This window comes from Dendropsophus ebraccatus, chromosome 4 (genome assembly GCF_027789765.1).
Source record: "Dendropsophus ebraccatus isolate aDenEbr1 chromosome 4, aDenEbr1.pat, whole genome shotgun sequence".
Lineage (NCBI taxonomy): Eukaryota > Metazoa > Chordata > Amphibia > Anura > Hylidae > Dendropsophus > Dendropsophus ebraccatus.
This window is the reverse complement of record NC_091457.1, coordinates 119,781,449-119,804,371: the sequence shown is the minus strand read 5'-3', so window position 1 is coordinate 119,804,371 and position 22,923 is coordinate 119,781,449. Positions and strand designations below refer to the sequence as shown.

General features: G+C 44.5%; 1 protein-coding gene across 7 annotated transcripts in view; it reads left to right on the top strand.

Annotated features, from left to right (window-relative positions):
- The window catches only part of MITF (melanocyte inducing transcription factor), a 227,513-nt gene that overhangs the window by 50,613 nt on the left and 153,977 nt on the right, over nt 1-22,923 (top strand). The gene's annotated exons all lie outside the window — the stretch shown is intronic.

The window sequence follows — 22,923 nt, the reverse complement described above, 5'->3', positions numbered from 1 at the left end:
AATATAATGGGGAAGTCAATATCCACCATAATTTCACAGGCCTTGCAGATTCTACTGTGGGTCTGCAGTAAAATCTCCACAAGTGTGGATATGAAATATATGGTCTCATTTACTAACAATGCGTCAATTTTAAGCCATTATGCTGTCGGTTGTGTCTGTTTTTTGGGTTTTTTTTACATCAGATTCATTAATGTGGCACACACCCTATGTAAATCTGGAAGGTTTTTCCACAGGACAAAACTAAAACCACACTAGAAGTGGCTGGTTTTTAGAATAGAAAACCAGTCAAGCTAATGATGGCTTGTTTAAAGGGGTTGGCCCCTTTATAGTAAAATTGTTTTGTTTGTAGTATAAGTAGGTTTATTCACATTACTTACTGACAGCTCCCTGTGTACCTCATAGAGCTAAATTCTGATTCCCCTCCTTCAGGCTGGGCTGCCCTGCTCTGTGGTGTTTCTGTCCATAAGATGGCCAATATGGAGGAGCATGTGACCATGCCTTGCCTCCAGTGTCCTCCATAGGCATATACAGGCTCAGTGGTGGACACTGGGGGGCAGGGCATAATCACATGCTCCTCCATGTTGGCCATTTTGTGGACAGGCTCACCACAGAGCAGAGCAGCCCAGCCTGGAGGAGGGGAGTCTGATGTTAGCTCTATGAGGTACACAGGGAGCTGCTGTGAGTATATACAGTGAGTACACTTACTAATACTGTACACCATGGGTCTCCAAACTGCGGCCCTCCAGCTGTTGCAAAACTACATTTCCCATCATGCCTGGACAGCCAAATCCAAAGCTTTACCTGTCCAGGCATGATGGGAGTTGTAGTTTCACAACAGCTAGAGGGCCGCAGTTTGGAGACCCATGCTGTACACTGAACAATATTACTATAAAGTGGCCAATCCCTTTAATAAATCTGTCAGACACACCCATGACACACCCACTTGGTGGCTTTTTGGACAAAAAGTACAGGTTTGTCGGGTTTTTAGAAAAATTGTTTTGTAAACCTTTAGTAAATATGCCGAAACACTAAATCGGCATGGAAAATTGACAAAAAAACTGACAATTTGCTGCTGGGAACATGTTAGTAAATTAGCCCCATGGACTTTATCTTGAAAAATGTTTGTATTTCTCCACAATCTCCATATATAACTACGCCATAACACTACAGATATAACTATGGCATATAAGCACGTCATAGCATTCAGTCCGCTCATCTTTGCAGGAGTTGGGCTCCACAGAAATAGTAATAATTTTATTTATATAGGGCCGTAATGGAGCCCATCTCATGCAGTAAGACGGATTGAGTAAAGTTAGCTGCTTCTCCTGGCTATATCTATAAAATGGAGGGGGCCTTGGCATTAGTGACATGTCAGAATATTTTTTTTAATGGTAGTAGTTACTGACAAAGTCAGTGATCAGTAGTTCCTGCTCAGGGGTTGGCGGTTTACACATCACAGAAATCAGGAAGCAGCAGTGAAAGGCAGGGACCAGAAGCCTTTGGACAGCAGTGCTGGGAGATTGGGGCAAGTGAGTATGACTTAGGAAGAAGCAGTGAAAGGCAGGGACCAGAAACCATTGGACAGCAGTGGTGGGAGATTGGAGCAGGTGAGTATGACTTAGGAAGAAGCAGTGAGAGGTAAGGACCAGAAGCTATTGGAAAGCAGTGCTAGGAGATTGGGGCAGGTGAGTATGACTTAGGAAGAAGCAGTGAGAGGTAAGGACCAGAAGCTATTGGAAAGCAGTTCTAGGGGATTGGGGCAGGTGAGTAAGACTTAGAAAGCAGCAGTGAGAGGCAGGAACCAAAAGCCACTGTACAGCAGTGCTGGGGTATTGGGGCAGGTGAGTATGACTTATTTTTATGACACTCTGATTCAGTTTTAAATTTTTTCTTTGGCTAGACAACCTCTTTGAAGCTCCATACCAAAACCAACTAGCAGCACCAAATATTCCCATCCCAATATTATGCCTACACAGAGGAATCACTGTTTATTAAATTCCCTGTTTTATAGCTGTAATTGAACGGACACATTTCATCAGATTTTTCCACTTCTCTGAATCCTCTAAACATATTACAACACAGCCTGACTCTCTTATGTGTCTGGGGTGGAATCGTTGACCTGTCCATCCTGGTTATTTTGAACTTGCCCTGTAATAACCTCAACCTTCTACTCAGAGCTTTTTCTGTAAACAGCACGAAGCATGCTGGGACATTTTTGCAATAATTTATTCATATTCACTTAGTGCTTGCAGAGATATTTTATCATATAGAGTTTCTATAGTTTTATTTAAATAGCTTGCAATCAGATAGAATTGAATGTTTTCAGTTTTCTCCTCGTATCAACAGCCGTCCTTCAACCTTCATTTACTTAAGGGTATGTACATATTTACACTCTTTGTCTTGCTATTCAAATCCATCTGAAATAAGAAGTAAAGCTTCACAAGTAGTATTGGTTTAAAATTTTAGACGTTTTGTAAATGAACCCATCCATCTGACCCTCTCTACTGTCTTATCAACATCAGGAACCTTGAGTGCAGGATCAGACAACGCAGGGTTTGTTTGTAGTCTGTAACTATGGAGACACATAGGTATGCTTATGAGTTGTATACATGCAATTCTTGTGTGGAAAATTTTCATTAAAGCGACTCTGTACCCACAATCTGACCCCCCCCCCCCCCCCAAACCACTTGTACCTTCAGATAGCTGCTTTTAATCCAAGATCTGTCCTGGGTTCCGTTCGGCAGGGGATGCAATTATTGTCATAAAAACAACTTTTAATACGGCAGCGCTGTGTCTAACGACCGGGGCTTACATTTGTATATGCATTAGGCTGGCACAACCTCTCTGTCCTTCCTCCCCACCCTCCTCATCATTAGGAATGCTCCAGGCAGATTGCCTCCTATTCCCCACCTGTGTGTATAATGAACATGAGCTGGATCGTTAATACACCTGTGCAAAGCTCAAACAGCAGTAAATGTTTCTGGATCATTCCTAATGATGAGGAGGGTGGGGAGGAAGGACAGAGAGGTGGTGCCAGCCTAATGCATATACAAATGTAAGCCCCGGTTATTAGACACAGCACTGCTGGATTAAAAGTTGTTTTTAGGACAATAACTGCATCCCCTGCCGAACGGACCCCAGGACAGATCTTGGATTAAAAGCAGCTATCTGAAGGTACAAGTGGTTTGGGGGGGACAGATTGTGGGTACAGAGTTGCTTTAAAGAGGGCTTGTCACCATTCCTGGCTTGTCTCTTCTAAACAATAGATAACATGCCCATAAAATAACAACTCTTGTTAATCTTTACTTAAAGCTCTCTGATGTGCCATTCCTCTGTTATTTTTACTAGGAATGTATGACTCAATAACCAACTGGGTGTTACCAACTGGGGGCGTGTCTCTGCACTATCTAGGACTATCCAATCAGAGCTAGAAGGCCAGAATGTGTACAGACATGCCCCCAGTTGGTAACACCCAGTTGTTTATTGAATCATACATTTATAGTAAGAATAACAGAGGAGCAGCACATCAAAGAGCTATAAGAAAAGATAATCCAGAATTGTTGTTTTATGAGCATTACATGTATTTGTTAAAACAGAGACCAGTGATGGTGACAGGTCATAATTTCCTATTTATATGCATGAGAGCAGTTAAAAAAAATTTCAATAAAATCTACATACCCTCAGGCTTCGAACAAAACAGGCGGAATTCCGCGGCGGAGAATCCCGCCAGCCTCCCTTTCATAATGACAGTCTATGGGAGGTTTGCGCACCTCTTCTCTCAGTGTCTCTCTGTGCTGAAGAATGAACATGTTCATTCTTCAGCACGGAGAAAGGAGGTGCACGAGCCTCCCATAGACTGTCATTATGAAAGGGAGGCTGGTGGGATTCCGCAGCAGAGAATTCTGCCACGGTATTCTGCCGGTTTTGCTCTGTGTGCACGCAGCATGAGGGGGCATATACATGTTCCATAATTATGGTCCATGCATGAAAGATGTACTCTGGTCCCGAACTCCTGGCATCTTGTATCATTATTATGCTGGGAGCTCCAAAATTTTATCAGTACAGTAACGGGAAGATTAAAACTTTTTCAGAGCACCCAGTATTATAATGAATGATGATGCCAGGACCTCCGTTTCTCCGTAGCACATCGTCCGTGTCCCCTTATATGTTTGGGATGTTTGGATTGTTTGGTGGAGAGAGGCTTTTACACTGTAGTTCTGCGGTCTGTTAAAAGGGGCTATTCAGCGTTAGAAAAACATGGCCACTTTCTTCCAGTGACAACCCAACTCTTGTCGCCAGTTTGGTGGCGTTTTGCAACTCAGTGCTATTGAAGTGAATGGAGCTTAATTGCAAACCACACCTGAACTGGAGACGAGTGGTGCTGTCTCTGAAACAAAGCAGCCATGTCTTTTAAAGCTGGACAACCCCTTTAAGGCCCTATTACATATAGCGATTATAGTCAAGCAGATATTGCACGTTTAAAAATCATCGGCTTCCAGTCACGTATCACTCCAATCACATAGGCTCGGTAAGTGAGTGCCAATCTAGCAGAACAACGCTCACTAAGGCTATGTTCACACTACGTGAGTTTCCGGCCGTAGCGCGTTCCGTGAATAAGCGGCCGGAGACTTACGTAGTTTGCGTACAATGGAAAGTATATGATGTACGGCTGCACAGTTCACACTACGTACGAACTTACGCCTGGATCGTACGCGGCGCTGTAAAAAGTTAACCAGACCATTGTTTGCGGACGAAAATGCCGTAACTTACGCCCGTAGCGTTACATGCGGTCCCGTACGTAGTGGTGATTTTTTCATTTTTGCATTTTTCTTTGCCGATCCAAAAGGTTCTGTGGGGTGTCCGGGGCTAGGCGAAGCTTTCCAAGTAAAAGACCGCTGTCAGATCGCTACGTAGGGCGCTCGGGAAGCGTAAGTAGACTACGGGCGTAAGTTTGCGGTCCGTACGTAGCCGGCCGCAAGTAGCGTAAATCTCCGGCCGGAGTTTACCGCGTATATGTCCGGCCACGAAAATATTTTTGCGGCCGGACATATACGCAGTGTGAACATAGCCTTAATGTGTAATAGCACAGGCAGCGAGCAAGGAACAAGGAGGAAGCGAGCGCTGATCTGACAGGTCAGCGCTCGCTTTCTCCTCAATATCGTGCTGTGTAATACGGCCTTTAGTGTTAGTTAAAGTTGCATGCCTCTGCCCAATCATGGGGATGACAGGGTGTATCCAGCGCAAGACCCATGTGTGCCATCTGACGACTTTTCTGTCTGATCTTGTCTCCCCCCTCTCCCCCAGTCACCCTTCTGTACTGCACAGAACCATTTCTTTTATTTTTTTATCAGTGTCTACAAAAAGAAGCATTTATCTGTATTCTTCAGAGTGCGGCTGTGGTGACATAGAACATTGATTCCAATCTTTGGCTGAATACTGTAGGATGCTGATAATTTATATCTTTCTAAAGGAACGGAATTTGCCTGGCAGGGTTTACATTCAGGACATAGATTATATTTAAAGGGATCCCTCAGCTCATGTCAGCATTATTTACAAGGTCCTCTGAGGCCATGTTGTCAGTAGCATTCAAGCTCATTGTCCGCTCAGTGCCAGGCTGGTACTAAGGGCCATATTACATGGGCCAATACTGAGGAGTTGTCAGGCCAGCGCTTGCTTCCTCCTTGTTCTGCAATCACGCAAAAACAGAGACATCAAGCTGGGAGGAGCGAAGGGAGAGCATTGGGGCCGCGGAGAGCGGTGTCTGCTCCTATTACATGGAGTCACAGCCAGCAGACCATCACTATTGTTATTATTGTGATAGATCATGTTTTAAGACAATTAGCTAATATTGTGCATGTCGGCTGATCGTTGCCTTTTAACATGAACTATTACACCAAATGATTATCGGCCAGTAATCGGCCAAGTACAGACAGTAATCATCTGATGTAATAAGGCCCTAAGTACTTAATTACTTAGTTGGTTAGTTGGTTGGTGAATACATTGCCTGTTACATATTAACAACCTTTGAGTCCCATATTGCAGGTGCCCTGCCTTGTTTCACAGTGTTTTCCAATGAGACAGGAAACCCCCTCTTAATTCAAGTTACCAAGACTATCCATTTGATACTACGCTTATCATCTTTAGTCATGTGGAATTGGTTATAAGGCATTATTACATATGAACCAATTATTAATGTGGAATACAGAAATCTCCTGTGTCCAGAGCAGGAGAAGTTTTCGATTGGAATTTTCTACTGCTCAAGACAGAGGCAGCAGCAAAGAGCACTGTGTCAGACTAGAAAGAATACTCCACTTCCCGCAGGGCATACAGCAGCTGATAAGTAATGGAAGACTGGAGATTTTTAAATAGACGTAATTTACAAATCTGTATAACATTCTGACACCAGTTGATTAAAGTGTCACTGTTGTTTAAACTTTTATGCAGAAATCAATAGTACAGGCGATTTTAAGAAACTTTGTAATTGAGTTTATTAGCTGAAAAATGTTTATTATGAAAAATCAGTTTGAAGCTGTCCCCCCTGTCTTCATGATTTTCTATGGTGAGGGGAGGGGCGGAGGGAGATGAGGCACCAAAACAGGACACAAAGAGTTAATTTACAGCTATATCACCGTGCTAACTCCTCTGATCAATGTCAATACTGTCAATACTGACCTCTGAATACAGGATTTCACACAGGTCCCGCTGTGTAATCCTTTATTCTCTGCTCTCTGCTGGCGACTAATCTCCCTCCTCCCTCCTCCCCTCTCCTCCATAGGTTACACAGGGCTCGACTAATGTAAAAGAGTCGAGATTTTCTGATAATGAGCAGTGAATGAGAGAAAGCGCGGGGGGGGGGGGGGGGGGGACCTGGGGAAAGGGTTTTTAAATGCAGATAATGGCATATTTGCCTAATAAACCCAATTACAAAGTTTCTTAAAATCGCCTGGACTATTGATTTCTGCAAAAAAAAAAGACAGTGACACTTTATTTTTTTTTCCCTGTGGTGCACCCCTTTAATAAGGGGTGCTAAAAAACAAATCACATCTACTACACTCACAGTTAGAACAATTGTGTAAACTTTTAAAACTAGACAAAAAGTCATAATACAAATAAGACCTGACAACAGACATTAGCCTGCTTGCTGACAGTTTCCATGCAACAACAGTAAATATTTACAATATATAGAGAGAAATACATGAAACCATTAAAACTAGGGAAAATGTTACATATTAGAAGTTAAAGTAAAGATTCACATTATGTTTACACAGGGTTTGCAATAAGTGGTTTACTTATGAAGCGGCAGCTTTGACCCCACTTGAACCAATGTTCTTGCCGCCTGTTAGCGCACACTTAAGCTATTACTTTTATAACATGTAAATGGAGGGGGGGGGGGACTTAAAAATACACCAAGAAAACAGATATTTATCTCAGCCAGGACACTAGATTACAGTCACTTTCAGCAAACAAAATCAACATTTATCTCCAGAACAAGAAATCTTTTGTTTGATTAGAACAAAGATACAGTGAATGTATAGTGCGGCTACTCTTAACAACAGCCGTCAATGGACGTCAAATGGTAGCGGAATGCATAAAGTATAACACACTGGAGCTATGGAGACAATTCTCTGGGGAATTTCTGGGAAATTAGAAAGAATTTGAGCAAACTCTATAATTTCAGGGTCTCATAGAATGATTCCTCCTTCTAATTATTTTGGGAACCAAATCTTAAAGTTCCAAAGCAAATTCTGGAATGGGGTCCACCCCCTGCTATGAAGCATTTTTATTATTAGTGTATTCTTATGTGGAATACTGGAATACAGCAGCATACAGTACATACATATGTACATGCTGCCCAACACTACTAGGTAGTCAAAAAAGTTCTGGTCAAATCTTTAGTTTAGAGACATCATCTCATTGATAAGAGTGCTTACTTCCAGCAAGAATAACGGCAATAATATAGGACCTATGTAACTTAAACCTGTCACATATATTGCATTTCCCTCCACAATATGGTCTCTGAGACATAGGACAGTTAGTAACACTTGTACTATCTTGGCTTGCAGAAGGAGGGTAAACTGGCAAATACTAGGTTTTAGCCATTCTACCGTGGTTTCCTCCTTTGCAAGCTCCCACACTTGTATGGCTCCCGTTAGGCCTTCCTTTATTCCCGCCAATCCTCACTATGTCCTTTCACTGATCGTTCCTCAGAACACAGTAGTCACCCTTGGCTCCTAGTTATATCCTGTGACTCACAGGGGACATCTTCTGAGAGTTCTTCCCTTTTCATTTTCTTCTCCATTCGTCCTGGGCCATTATGAGAACTTCTCCGAGCCACGAATCCACAGAATCTGCCAGACAGACATAATAGGCTCCTCACTCTGCACATGTGTATTGTCCCCTCTGTGCCCTCATTAGCTGGGTAGGCTGGCTTTATGTGATCCCCCTTATAGTTTATGCCCCCTCTGTGTAGTCCACTATAGTACATGCCCTATTGCATACACCCTCCATGGAGCCCCCCTTATAGATGCCCCCTATGTTATTTCCCTTAAAGATGCTCCCCCTATGTTATCCCCCTTTTAGATGGTCCCCCTATGTTATCCCCCTTATAGATGCCCCCTAGTTATCCCCCTTATAGATTCCCCCTATTTATCCCCCTTATAGAGATGCCCCCTGGTTATCCCCCTTATAGATGCCCCCTAGTTATCCCGCTTATAGATGCCCCTTAGTTATCCCCCATACAGATGCCCCTCCTGTTATCCCCCTAATAGATGCCCCCTGGTTATCCCCCTTATAGATGCCCCCCCATGTTATCCCCCTTAAAGATGCCCCCTGGTTATCCCCCTTATAGATGCCCCCTGGTTATCCCCCTTATAGATGCCCCCTAGTTATCCCCCTTATAGATGCCCCCTGGTTATCCCCCTTATAGATGCCCCCTGGTTATCCCCCTTATAGATGCCCCCTCGTTATCCCCCTTATAGATGCCCCCTAGTTATCCCCCTTATAGATGCCCCCTAGTTATCCCTCTTATAGATGCCCCCTAGTTATCCCCCTAATAGATGACCCTAGTTATCCCCCTTATAGATGCCCCCTGGTTATCCCCCTTATACATGTCCCTCCTGTTATCTCCCTTATAGATGCCCCCTCCGTTATCCCCTTTATAGATGCCCCCTCCGTTATCCCCCTTATAGATGCCCCCTCCGTTATCTCCCTTGTAGATGCCCCCTCCGTTATCCCCCTTATAGATGCCCCCCTAGATAAAAAAATAAACAACAACAACTCACCTGACAACTCGCTCCCCCGTCGTGGCTCTTCTCTCCTGCAGGCTGGAACTGCCCCTGGCTGACGCTCGGCTCCCCGGCTCTGTCCCGTCCCAGCCCTGGCAGCACACGGCACCACCACGGAGCTCTGTGAGCACCAGGGCTGTTACTTCCGGCACAGGGGGCGCGTATTAGTGACGCGCCTGTGCCGGAAGTAATTCCCTGGCGCGCACAGAGTTCACTGGTGCGTGGTGCTGCCGGGGAGCCCAACGTTAGCCGCGGGTCAGTTCCATCCTCCCTCTTGTGACCGCAAGCAAAACACTGCTTGCGGTCACAAGAGGGAGTGGGAGGGGGGCAGTGTGGTGGCAAGGGGGGGCTCCGCGGGCCCCCCCTTGGTAGTGGCCCGGTCTCGGCAGCGACCGCTGCGACCGTGGTCGCTACGCCACTGCTTCCAGCTTTTGCACCTCACCACACACATTGCCACACACACACTTCACCCCTCCACACACGCACACATATTGACACACACACACACACACACATACACACACACTGCCATTGTAATAAGCAATTTTACAAACACACTTATGCAATTTTTTTATTTAAATTTTCATAGCAATATTTGTAGTAGGCCAAATTCACACAGTGTTGCAGTGAAATCAGCATCCGTTCTTTTACTGCCGCCCGCCGGGTTCCGACATCTTTATTTTAATGTCTATTCTTTAGAATGGGTGTTAAACTAATGAACATGCATATTGTTTCCGGATGCTGTTTGCCGAATAGTGTCCGGAAACAATAGCTGTTCACACAATGTAAAGTACGGCCGGCGGTCGTACTTTACATTGTAGTCAATGATTAAATGAATTGTGGGAAAACCCGACGATGCCCGCCGTTCAATTGTAAAAAGATAATGTACTGCTGTATCGGCTGCAGAAACGCGCCGAACGTCGCCTGGCATCTGGCAATATAACACTGCCCGTTGCTATGCAATGGATGGTGTTATACATAGTTTGAGCCTTTGTCATATTTGGTTTCTGTTCCTTTAAGTCGCCTGTCATTGAGCTCTACACATAGTCTTCAATAGTGGGCCAAATAATTAAATTCTCACCAGTCGGGGGGTGAATTGTCACTGCAGAAACCTTGCAGGCACAGGCTATTTTTTCTTTTTGCTGCAAAAGCAGTTCCATTTTTCTCCTTTTGTTTCCTTGAGTGCGCACACTTCCTACATTTTATTACCATTTTTTCTGCTGAATTTTGGCATTTTTTTTTGCAAGTTTGTCCCAGATATTGCTGATACTTGCTGTATGTGTTGTCTGACAGTGTTTAATATTACAAGACAACCTATTAGGCTGTGTGTTAAGTATATATTGTATCATTATAGCAGTATCTCAGCTGTCGCCTTATAATGACACATAGACAAAAGAAGCGTGTGCCACAGACTGTGCTGTGAGGAGTCAGCAGGTTTGCTCTGCAATAGACTTTTAACCAAGAACGGCATTAGCATCAGGCGAAACGGTGAAAATGCCAGAACCCAGTGAACTTTGGATGAAAGGGAATGGACATCAGTGTGAACATTGTCTACACTTGATCAAACCAAAAATAGATAGATAGATAGACAGATAGATAGATAAATAGATATGACATTGATCATTAGATAGATAGGAGATAGATAGATAGATAGATAGATAGATAGATAGATAGATAGGAGATAGATAGATAGATAATAGATAGATAATGACAGTGATCATTAGATAGATGATAGAGAAAAATAGAGATAGATGCCAGATTATCAGACTATCAGTTAAATTCCTCCATGTTGTCGTATCTACATTTTTCCTTTATTTTACGCACACGTTTGGCCCTCTGTTGTGTTGAATATTTTTAAAAGTTCATTGAGATATCAAAAGTCTGGAAACAAATTACGGCGAGGAGCAGATGGGACGTGAACAGCAGTCCCCTGGATTCTTGGTGACAGCAGTCTTCAGTTTTATTTCAATAGGTGCTAATTATATCTTTCCCTGCTGTGTATTGTTTGGCTGTGTCTATGTGCATATGTTTATATATAGATATATGCAGCACTGGCTGAAGGTGAATTGCGGTATGTCTAAAGTGAATTATTTTGGGACAGGTGTGAAGTGCAATAAAACACAACTTGTAAAGGGGAAAAAAATATTGCTGGGAAGTTTGTATGGCAAAAATAACATAATTCACACTCGTTTTTAACAATCACATAACATGATTGTTGCCGGAACACTTTTTTTCCCATGTTGTTAACGACATAATAAAACAAGAACGTGTATTAAAAAAAAATCTTAAGGCAAAAAAAATATAGATAAAACTTGCGATCTTGCAAATAATCTTGATAAAAAAAATATGTTATTGTTTTGGGTATGCAATTCCAGTGCAGGCCTGTGTGTTGTCATGGTTACAGACTACAAACAAACCTTGCATAGTCTGATCCTGCAGTCCTCTATTATTCCTTTATATTGTTTTCAAGAAGTAGTGGGTAGGTTTGTTTAAGGTTTGTAACCATGGAGATGCAAAGATTCGTATAGGTACTGTATACAAGAAAGGTGTAAATAATTCATCAAGACTATTTGCAAAGTTGCATTATTATCTAAGTCATTTGGAAAAACTTTTGACATGTCAGAGAGGAATGTCAGGGATCTTCATTGGTCAGGGTCTTGGTGTTCAGATCCCCACCGGTCATTAGATAGAGCTGAAAAAAACTCAGCAAGATGCAGCAAGATGGAGATCACAGCAAGCCAGGGAGAGAAGCTTATAGGTGTATGCTTCTCCTGGCTCTGTCTAACGTTCAATTGGGGTCTGAACTCCAAGATCTCAACCAATTAAAACCAGTGACACGTTAAACATTTTTCCAAAAAGGCACAACACTTATGGACAAGGAATTGCCTGGGTTCACGCTGCGTTTTTTGCAGTCTTTTTTTTTTCCCCCCCATCTGTTTTATGCAAAAAAAAAGATAAAAAAAACAGATGTATTTGTGTGCATACGTTTTGATCCATTTCTTCATTGACTTTCATAGTAAAAAAGAATTTAAAAAATAATCAAAACACCTCTTTTTTTAGCGTACACAAAAACGGGGTTGACCATGTTTTTGTGAATGCTAAAAAAAACAGATGTGCTTTGATCCGTTTGCAAAAAAACAGATGAGAAAAATGGACTGCAAAAATGCAGTGTGAACCCAGCCTTACTAATAAGTTGGGTTTGGGGAAATGGACATTAGATTGTTTTACATTTAGGGATAGGGATTGAATAGTGCCAGACTCTGGAATTTTCTGGAAAACTCTGCAACACCATGGAATATGTAAGTGCTATATAAGCAATGAGAGGTAAAGTAAATAATATAATAACATTGCAATTTCATTATTGTAACGTTGTGGTTCCTCCACAGTACTGCATCATTTCAGTGAAAATGCTGCAGTACTGCTGCAGTACTGCCACAGTGTGAACACAACCTAAATATAATAATATGGTTCAGCCATAATAATGGTCATTGTTCATTAGAACATTCTACCCACCTAAATTCCAGCTGAGTAGGTAGCTGTGCCACAAAAGCCAAAGCCATGGAATGTGAACTTTCTGATTAAACAGATAGCTGCAATTTCAGGCACTTAGCAAGAGATACATTGCTGAACTGAATTATTAACTATATAGCTCGGTCCACACACAGTAAAATAAAAGCTAATAAAAGCAAGTAATTCTGATGGAAAACAGATGGAAAAAAATGAATAAAAAACGGCTGTATTTTGAAAAGCAGGTGGTAAATAATGAGCATGTTTATTATTTGGACGGTTGTCAGCAGTTGCACAGCGCTGCTGGCCAATTTCCCATTGACTTAAATGGAGCGCACTATAAGGCTATGTTTACACAATATCTTTTTTTTAGGCAAAATAACGGCTGTAGTTTGATAATGACAGAAGTAAATAATTCTCAAGATAATTATTGACGCCATCATTGTAAATTAATGGCCAAAACGTATGCTAGCCTCACCCACTGTGGATTACATATAAGGGTATATATGGTAAAATGGCTTTATATACTTGGAGTGCACTACTGTCTCTGTGCCTGGGGACTTCTGTAGGATAGGTTATTTAGTAGTCTCTCAAGAACTGTGGCAGCACTAATGATATTGTTTTTTATTGTACTAAAAATAAAGTATGTCGGACAACAACATACAGCAATAAAAATAATATACAGTGAGAAAAATAGAGTTATTTACATTTTAGAACTTTTTTTTTTTAGATTTTTTTAGTACTTTTTATATTTTATGTTCTTTATCTTTGAAATGAATGGCTGCTATTTTGCATAAAAAGACGTTGTGTGAACATAGCCTTAGGCTATGTTCACACAATGTCAAATATAGAGAAAAGGCAGACGCTTTTGCTATTCAAAAAAACGTCCGTTATGGCCGCAATTTAACTGACTGCAGTGCAATGCATTCAAGTCAATGGAAAGACGGACGTCCAATGCACACAATGTATTGAATAGCGGCTCTTATCACCGCAGACCTCAAAATAATGATCATGTTCATTATTTTGGACGTCTTTTGCAAACAGTGGACGTTTTTAATTAGTTGTTCACACACAGCTTTTCTTTTGTCACTGTTCTTTCTCTGCCACACCCAAAGGGCAATTAGTAACCCAAACTAGAATAATGGACCAACAGCCGTCATAGGCCAGACAGCTAAATGCCGTCCATTATTTTAGACTTAAAGTGACGGACGTAATTTTAAACAGTGCTGAAAAAACGTCATGTCAACATAGCCTTATACTGAAAATACGGCCATATTCTTACCTCAGAATTACGTCCGTATTTTTCCTTTATTTTACAGTGTGTAAACATAGCCTCTCACAGTGTGTGAACATTGCCTTTTAAACTATAGTTTCTGTTAGTTAGGCAGGTGGGTGCAATCTATTGCTCCCTGATATCAGGCTCACCGCAGCGTTCTGTAATGTGATAACTGCCAGGAAACTCAGACAGTCCCTGACAGTTGTACAGTTCTGAGAACCTCCAGGAACATTTATATGCAAATGCTGAATACTTCTTATTCTTCCTTATCATATTCACTGATAAAACTGGATATGCTCTACTATATCATTTCCCTAGTAGCCGGGGAGGACTGGAGGAGGCATATTGCTGTGAATGACACTGCCAGATGGGCAGAGAGGTGACCACAAGTATCTCTGACTAAGACACACGTAAGCACATTACTGACCATTCTGTCATTGTCATCTCAGGGGTTAACTGTGCGTGTGTATTCCATTTACCTTGTTGGATCCCATTCTGGAGTATTTCATTTGTGCCCTTCAGTTGTTTTGTTACTTCTTGTTAATTCTCATTATGATATGTGCAGGTTGGGAGGTAGAATAATGCCCGGAGCCTCAGTGTTTGCAGTTCTCATCTATACGTTCTGTAATAACAGTTGCGCTCTGTGTGTTTTCTATTCCCGTCGCTGTAATGTATTGTTAAATTTGTGCTCAAAAAACAAACATTTACAACAATCGATTAAGATGTTTGGGCCTGAGGCATCTAAGCATGGGATTTTTAATGTCTTGTAAATAGAACCATGCAAATAAAAGCCAAATATTCAGTCTGGGAAACTGTATTGTGTATAAAAGCCTCCTATTACCTGGGAAAACGGATAAACGAATATAAACTAGAAAAAAAAATGGACATATGTGACTGTGGCGTTCTGTGAACAGGAGATAACAATGTAACGTAGAGTCTACAGGGGTGTAACTAGGGGTTGTCTGAGAAGCAACTGATCTAGGGTGGGTGAAGTGCCAAAAGGCCACATTGCTTTGGCCAAGGCTGTAAACTAAGGACCCCATACACATTAGAGAAACGTGTGCAGGACCGGCCAACGTTCTTGCATGTATGGAGCCTCCTGAGTCTCCTTTGAAAGATGAATTGAGGGGAAAGAAGAATTAGCCATGAATTACTACATGATGACCCCGTTGTTTTACCTGTACATGTGTGGCTGAAGCTTAATCTCCTCCTCAGGGTGGGTTCATACTGAGGAATTTTTGCGGATAAATTCCGCAGAATTCCGTCGGCTGTACGAACGCACGGCCGCACGCCTTTCCGCCGGCTCCATAGACACCATTCTATGGGCCGGCTGATTCTGCATTCCGCCGAAAGAATTGACTTGTCAATTTTTTCGGCGGAATGCGGAATCCGCCCTTGCATAGAATGTTGTCTATGGCATGGGCGGAGAGGCGCGCGACCGACGGAATTCCGCGGAATTTATCCGTGAGAGTTACTTAGTGTGAACCCACCCCCAGCTTACCAGAGAGTGCACATGTAGGTGAAAATGAGGAAAAATTAGCTTTCAGCTAAATGGGTGTTTTACTTAAAGGTCAGCTGAAGAATGGTGTTCTCGGAACCACCCACAAAGAGAGTAAATGCTTCACTGGAAATACATCATAGAGTATCCTGAAATAGTAAAATCCTTTAAATCAGCAACTGATAGTCCAGACATTTTAGTATTTAAAGGGGTTATCCAGCACTACAAAAAAATGGCCACTTTCTTCCAGAGACAGCCCCACTCTTGTCTCCAGCTTGGGCGGGGTTTTGCTGCTCAGTTCTATTGAAGTGAATGGAGTTTAATTGCAAACTGCACCTGAACTGGAGACAAGAGTCGTGTTGTCTCTGAAAGAAAGTGGCCATGTTTTTGTGGCAGTGGATAACCCCTTTAAGCAAGATGGGGGTGGGTTCACATAGACTTCCTACGGCCATAATACTGCTGCAAGCCCTGGCCTGACCTGCAAATATTGGACGGCCGTTGGCAATGAGGGTTGTAAAATCTTGTGCTTTGAACTTAGCCCCAAAGTTTCAACCCGTACCCTGCACAGCCAAAGGCGCCATTTGCCAGTTTTGGGTAAATGTAGGTACTGAATGTTGGTACTGAATCAGCAAAGTAGATTGTTGGGGCCCAGAGGTGTATCGGGATGAACCATAAAAAGACATGTGACAGAAGATCAGATAGTAGCAGGCCACACGTGGTTGATCTAAGAGTCAGGTGGAGTGATTGATAGCTTAACAATGACATTGGTCAGTGCACCAAATTGCCCAGCATTACAACAGTGGGAAAGTAAGGCAGATATCCACAATACCTATGTGGCATACTATGTATCAACTGGGGTTTAATAGATGAAGTCCAACAAGGGTGCTCCTGAGGACCCCATGTCATCCCAAAAATGCCTTTTATGGGTCAAGGAAAGGCACTAGTAGACCTTGGACACATGGCAAAAGGTCATCTGGAGTAAGCAGTCCTGTTTCCTTCTGAACCATATGGATGGCATATGGTTCTGATGTCAACACCATGAAACTGTGTCCCGTGGGAGCATTGTTGTAGTTTTACAGGCTGGTGGTGGTTCAATGTCTGAGGAGCATTATACCATAATCCTTGAATAGTAAATGTTGTGGGGACCTGTTAGCTGGCTATTTTAAGAAAGTCCTCCTCAAAAACAGCACCATCTTTCATCAGGGCAATACTCTGTGATATTGGGCTCAGATCACTAGGGCATAGTTGGAGGAACCACGTTGAACATGTTTGGGACATGCTGGAATGAGTTGTGAGATCTCCTTCCACTACTGTATCAACTGGTGGAACCATTTCAGCGGGCATGGGTGGGCAGTATGAAGGAAGTTTACCACCTTGTCAAATCTGTTCCCCAACATCTGAAAACTGTGATCACCCAAAAATGTGGACCAACCAGTTATAAGGTAATATTGATTTAAAGCAACCAGTGATGTACACATTGCCATTCTGCAAGATTTAGACACTTGACCTTTAAAGAAGGTGGACGTCCCTGTTCAGCTTGCCTTCACATCAGTGGTACCTAGAACATGTATAATATGGCCATGTCAACACTAGAGGAAAAAGAGAACATTTTTGTAGTGGTTATGCAGTAGTCTTCAGTAGCAGACATTGCTTTATCGATTTTAGGACTTAAAATTCTATATGAATTGAACCTTATGGAATTCCAAGTTTTCTATAACATAATTTTCTAAATTAGGTTGGCCAGTCACTCTCTTTCTAGACGTGATTTAGGTTGCACCTACTTGAACTATTTTACTTTTTAATCTTTCCTTGCACACATTTTCAGACTTTTCCCTGGTGACGTGTTCCTTATACAGAAGCCAGAGGTTAATCTGACCCTTCAATATAACAATGGAAACTAGAATTCAATAATGACTGTATTGTTATATGACGTTTATGGTCACCACCTGGCTGGTATTGAACATATATTGGTAAATAATAGATAAAATAATAAAATTATTTATAAATGTTAATATATCCCAAAAATATATATATAAAAAGTGGTAATTTTTTATTGTATTTTTAGGCCACGTTAACACAGTGTATTTGGCCGTTAAACAACGGCCATTGTTGTAGAGTTCAATACTGGCTGTTGTTTAACAACACAGCCTCATTGAATAGCAGTCTATGGAACCACGGCCGCAGGGTATACACCCTGTATACAATACGACCATGGTTCTCTGCGTTTCTAGACGTTCTCTGTGCTTTTAGAAAGAGAAGCTCACAGAGAGGGGTGAGAGAAGGTCCTTGTAGTGTAGACCCCTAGTTATAGCACATCCTAGGAGACACCGTATCACCCTGTATTTTGTTCTATTTTATTTGAGCTTCAGCAAATACAAAGTCTGTTAACATTTTTCAGATGTGAAAATCATAGCCTTTGTGTAAAACCTCTATCACTTTCCAGACATGAGTGGTATAACTGGTGGCAATGTTTTTTTTTATTTTTTATTTGGAACACTATTATAACACATTGTACTTAGTTTTACTGCTTCGAGGGTCTGTGCACGTCACAAGATTTGATGTAGTTCACATCAAGCTGCTGAAGCACTGTGTAGTATGGTCTGGCTCACTCTGAGGATCCTGCTGGCTGCTTAATGTTTTTTTCATCATGGACTCTGCTGCTAAATGTTTTTGTATGGGTCTTAGATGCTTAGTATTTTATCTGGCTGCTTGATGTTTTAGTACAGATTCTGGCTTTGTTTTAGCGTGGGTTCCCGCTACTTACTTTAACATGGACATAGAGTCCTGTCTTCTTATGGTTTTTGTATGTGTCCTGGCTGCTTAGTGTTGTAGCATAGGTCCTGGCTTCTTAGGCCTAGTTTACACATATCCGGCGATCCGGCGGCGTTTCTTTGAACCGATCCCATTGTTTTCAATGGGACAGTTCGGATGATTCTACAACTGATGCCGCCCGGACAGACCGCACGTCAGAATGCAGCATTCTGACGTACGGCCCGCTAGGCTATCCGGCACCGCATCCACTAAAGTCTATGGAGCGCCAGAGGCATGCCGTGTGCAGGCGCATGCATTATACATCCTCCGGCTTTTGCCTCCAGCGCTCCATAGAGAAGTCCCTGTCCCTGGCTCTGCAACAGAGTGCCCCCTTGCAGGGGGGCAGCCACCCAGCTCCTCTGTACAGGTGCAGCACTATAGAACAGGGTTTACAACAGCTGTTGTAAAACTACAACTCTCATCATGTCTGGGACATCCAGGCATGATGGGAGTTGGAGTTTTGCAACAGCTGGAGATGCAAGGTTCCCTACCCCTGCTATAGGGGATATCCCCAAGTCCTGCTGCCCAAGGTAGAGGGCTCTGGTGTGCTGCTGCCCCCCTACATTGATGGCCCCCTGTAATGCCGTATAGGAAAAAAACTCATGACAACTGATTAATAAACGTATGGCAACTGATAGAACTGATAGAAACTCATAGCATTTAAAAAAAAAAAAAAAACGGATAGAAAACCTGTTGACTACTGATGCCTTTTTGGCATCAGTTGTGACATCAGCTGTGGTCATTTTTTTTTTACAAAAAAACGGAAACGGATGCAACATATATATGTAAACTAGGCCTTCTTGCTGTAGTATGGGTCCTGGCTGCTTAGTGTTTTAACAGAGACCCTGGCCACTTAATGTTTTAGCATGTGTCCTGGCTGTTTAGTTTTGGAGCATGAGTCCTGGCTGTTTAGTGTTTTGGCCAATGATTTTTAAGCAAGTTTAAATGACAGCGATAAGCCGATGATCAGCTGATCATTGTCTTTATTACACGGAGCAATAATTTGCCGAATAGGGCCCTTAGTGTTTTAGCACAGGACCTGGCAGCTTAGCATATGTCATGACTCTTTTAGCATTTGTCATAGCTGATTAGTTTTTTAGTATAGATCAGGGGTCTCAAACTCGCGGCCAGCGGGCCAACTGCGGCCCTCGGGACACTAGTTTGCGGCCCCCACCTCAAAGGTAGCTTTCCTGTAAGTGCGGCCCTGACACTGTGCTCGTCTTCGGGAGGCCGGCCGAACTGCTGCAGACGTCCCTGATGCCGGCCCCCCTCTGCCGCGTCATCAGCTGCTCAGCCGCGATTGGCTGAGCATAACTTTATGCTCAGCCAATCGCGGCTGAGCAGCTGATGACGCGGCAGAGGGGGGCCGGCATCAGGGACGGCTGCAGCTGTTCGGCCGGCCTCCCGAAGACGACGGAGAGGTGTGCGGCGGCGGTGGTGCGGGGCAGGTGAGCGGTGCAGGGGCCTACAGCCGCCTAGCAGAGCCTCCGCCCCCTAGTGTCCCTGCCGCACATGCAGATCCCCGGTCTCTGGAGGAGGAGGCCGCGGGGACTGCAAGGTGATCGCATTGCTGCAAGTCCTGGGGTTGTTCAGCAGGATCGGGGGATGCAGTGCAGACCCCCGATCCTGCTTTACAGCCCCAGGACTTGCAGCGATGCAATCACCTCACCCTGCAGTCCCCGCGGCCTCCTCCTCCAGAGATCGAAGAGCTGCATGTGCGGCTGAGAGGAGAGCGCCGGTGCCGGGGGTGAGAGGAGGAGGAGGAGGAGGGGTGTGGGCCCAGCTCCCCCCAGTCCCCTCTCAGAGACTCCCAGTCCCCTGTGTCACCCCCAGTCCCCTGTGTCACCCCCAGTCCCCTGTGTCACCCCCTGCTCCCCCCAGTCCCCTCTCAGAGACCCCCAGTCCCCTTTGTCACCCCCAGTCCCCTGTGTCACCCCCCTGCTCCCCCCAGTTCCCTGTGTCACCCCCAGCTCCCCTCTGTCACCCCCTGCTCCCCCCAGTCCCCTGTGTCACCCCCCAGCTCCCCTCTGTCACCCCCTGCTCCCCCCAGTCCATTGTCACCCCCCTGCTTCCCCCAGTCCCGTGTCACCCCCCAGCTCCCCTCTGTCACCCCTGCTCCCCCCAGTCCCGTGTCACCCCCCAGCTCCCCTCTGTCACCCCTGCTCCCCCCAGTCCCGTGTCACCCCCAGCTCACCCCAGTCCCCTGTGTCACCCCCCTGCTTTCCGCAGTCCCCTGTGTCACCCCCCTAGCTCCCCCCAGTCCCCTGTGTCACCCCCAGCTCCCATCACCCCCTGCTCCCCCAGTCCCCTGTGTCACCCCCAGTCCCCTCTCAGAGACCCCCAGTCCCCTCTCAGAGACCCCCAGCCCCCTGTGTCACCCCCTGCTCCCCCCAGTCCCGTGTCACCCTCTGCTCCCCCCAGTCCCCTGTCACCCCCCAGCTCCCCTCTGTCACCCTCTGCTCCCCCCCAGTCACTTGTGTCTCCCCCAGTCCCCTCTCAGAGACCCCCAGTCCCCTCTGTCACCCCCAGTCCCCTGTGTCACCCCCTGCTCCCCCCAGTCCCCTGTGTCACCCCCAGTCCCCTCTCAGAGAACCCCAGTCCCCTCTGTCACCCCCAGTCCCCTCTGTCACCCCCAGTCCCCTCTGTCACCCCCTGCTCCCCCCAGTCCCCTGTGTCACCCACCTGCTCCCCCCAGTCCCCTGTGTCACCCTTTCCCTCCCAGTCCCCTGTGTCACCCCCTGCTCCCCCCAGTCCCCTGTGTCACCCCCAGTCCCCTCTCAGAGACCCCCAGTCCCCTCTGTCACCCCCAGTCCCCTCTGTCACCCCCAGTCCCCTGTGTCACCCCCCCTGCTCCCCCCAGTCCCCTGTGTCATCCTCTCCTCCCCCCAGTCCCCTGTGTTACCCCCCAGCTCCCCTCTGTCACCCCCTGCTCCCCCCAGTCCCCTGTGTCACCCCCAGTCCCCTCTCAGAGACCCCCAGTCCCCTGTGTCACCCTCTCCTCCCCCCAGTCCCCTGTGTCACCCCCCAGTCCCCTCTCAGAGACCCCCAGTCCCCTGTGTCACCCCCTGCTCCCCCCAGTCCCCTGTGTCACCCCCCTGCTCCCCCCAGTCCCCTGTGTCACCCTCTCCTCCCCCCAGTCCCCTTCTTCTTGTGGAAAACCTGATGCGGCCCAGCCTCACCCAGACTTTGCATCCAGCGGCCCCCGGGTAGATTGGGTTTGAGACCCATGGTATAGATCCTGGCTGCTTAGTGTTTGGCATAGGTCATCCCTGCTTGGGGTTTTAGTATGGGTCCTAGATGCTTAGTGTTTTGGCATAGGTCATGGCTGTTCGTGGTTTTAGCATGGGTTCTGGTAGCTTAGTGTTTTAGCAAGGTTCTGGATACTTAGGGGGGCATTTATCAAGGGCTTTGTGCCTAATTGGATTTTTGCCCATTTTTGGTCTAAGTTTTATCTATGAACCGGCATTCAATGACAATTTTTTTTTTTACATGTGACTTATTTTTAATCTGACTGTTTTAACTATTCATCCAAAAATTACCATAATCTGGGATTTGTGCCAAATTTATGATTTTCTTTTAAAAAAAAATCGCACAAACTGGTGACCCCTTGGTTCCTTAGTTTTTTAGAATGGGAGCTGGGTGCTTAGAGTTTCAGCATGGGTTCTGTATGCCTAGCTTTTTGTGTGATTTCTAGTAGGTTAAAATGTCAGCCAGGGACCTTTATACCAGTGGCACAGATTGTTTTTGAAATATTTTAGGTCATTAATTCATAATTCATTTTTTTAATTGTTGCTCATTCCATGTACACTTCCTTAAACACTGCTGTTTTTAGTTTCTGACCCCTTGCTCACATGTTACGTGGAGGATCATCCATCTATATGTGATTTTTAATTTGGAGAATGTTATAAGACTTGGGTGAGCCCCACCCCAGACCTCAACACACAGTCCACCTCTGGCTGTACATCTGTATACGGGTCTGTTTGGGAAAAAATGTGTGGGTAAATATTTGTTATTGTTGCTATTTCAACCTTTATTTACATATACCCTAATACCCCAATGCCTGTTACTTGCACTTTTTTCTGTACATGGTCTTATATTATGAATTGGACTGTATTGGCTATCCAGGGGCCCTCATACCTCCACAATTCTTGCTGTTTTTATGTTTTTTTGGAGAGTTATTTACAATTAAATGGATATCTTGTAATAACCAACGTTTTGGACATTCTGACTAATTTATTATATAGCCGGTTACCATTTTGTAGGTGTCTATTTGTGCACTCATTGGGGGAGATTTATCAAACTGGTGTAAAGTAGATATTGTCCTAGTTGCCCCTAGCAACCAATCAGATTCCACCTTTCATTTTCCAAAGAAACTGTGATGAAAGAAAAGTGGAATCTGATTGATTGCTGAATCTCCCCCATTGTGTCCACAATCATTATCCAATCAGGTCCTATGCTTCCTTCACACCACTATTCTCACGCTATCTCCCAGATGACTTCACAGAAACCATATTTCCTCAAAATTATTCCTAGCGCTCACTTAGAAG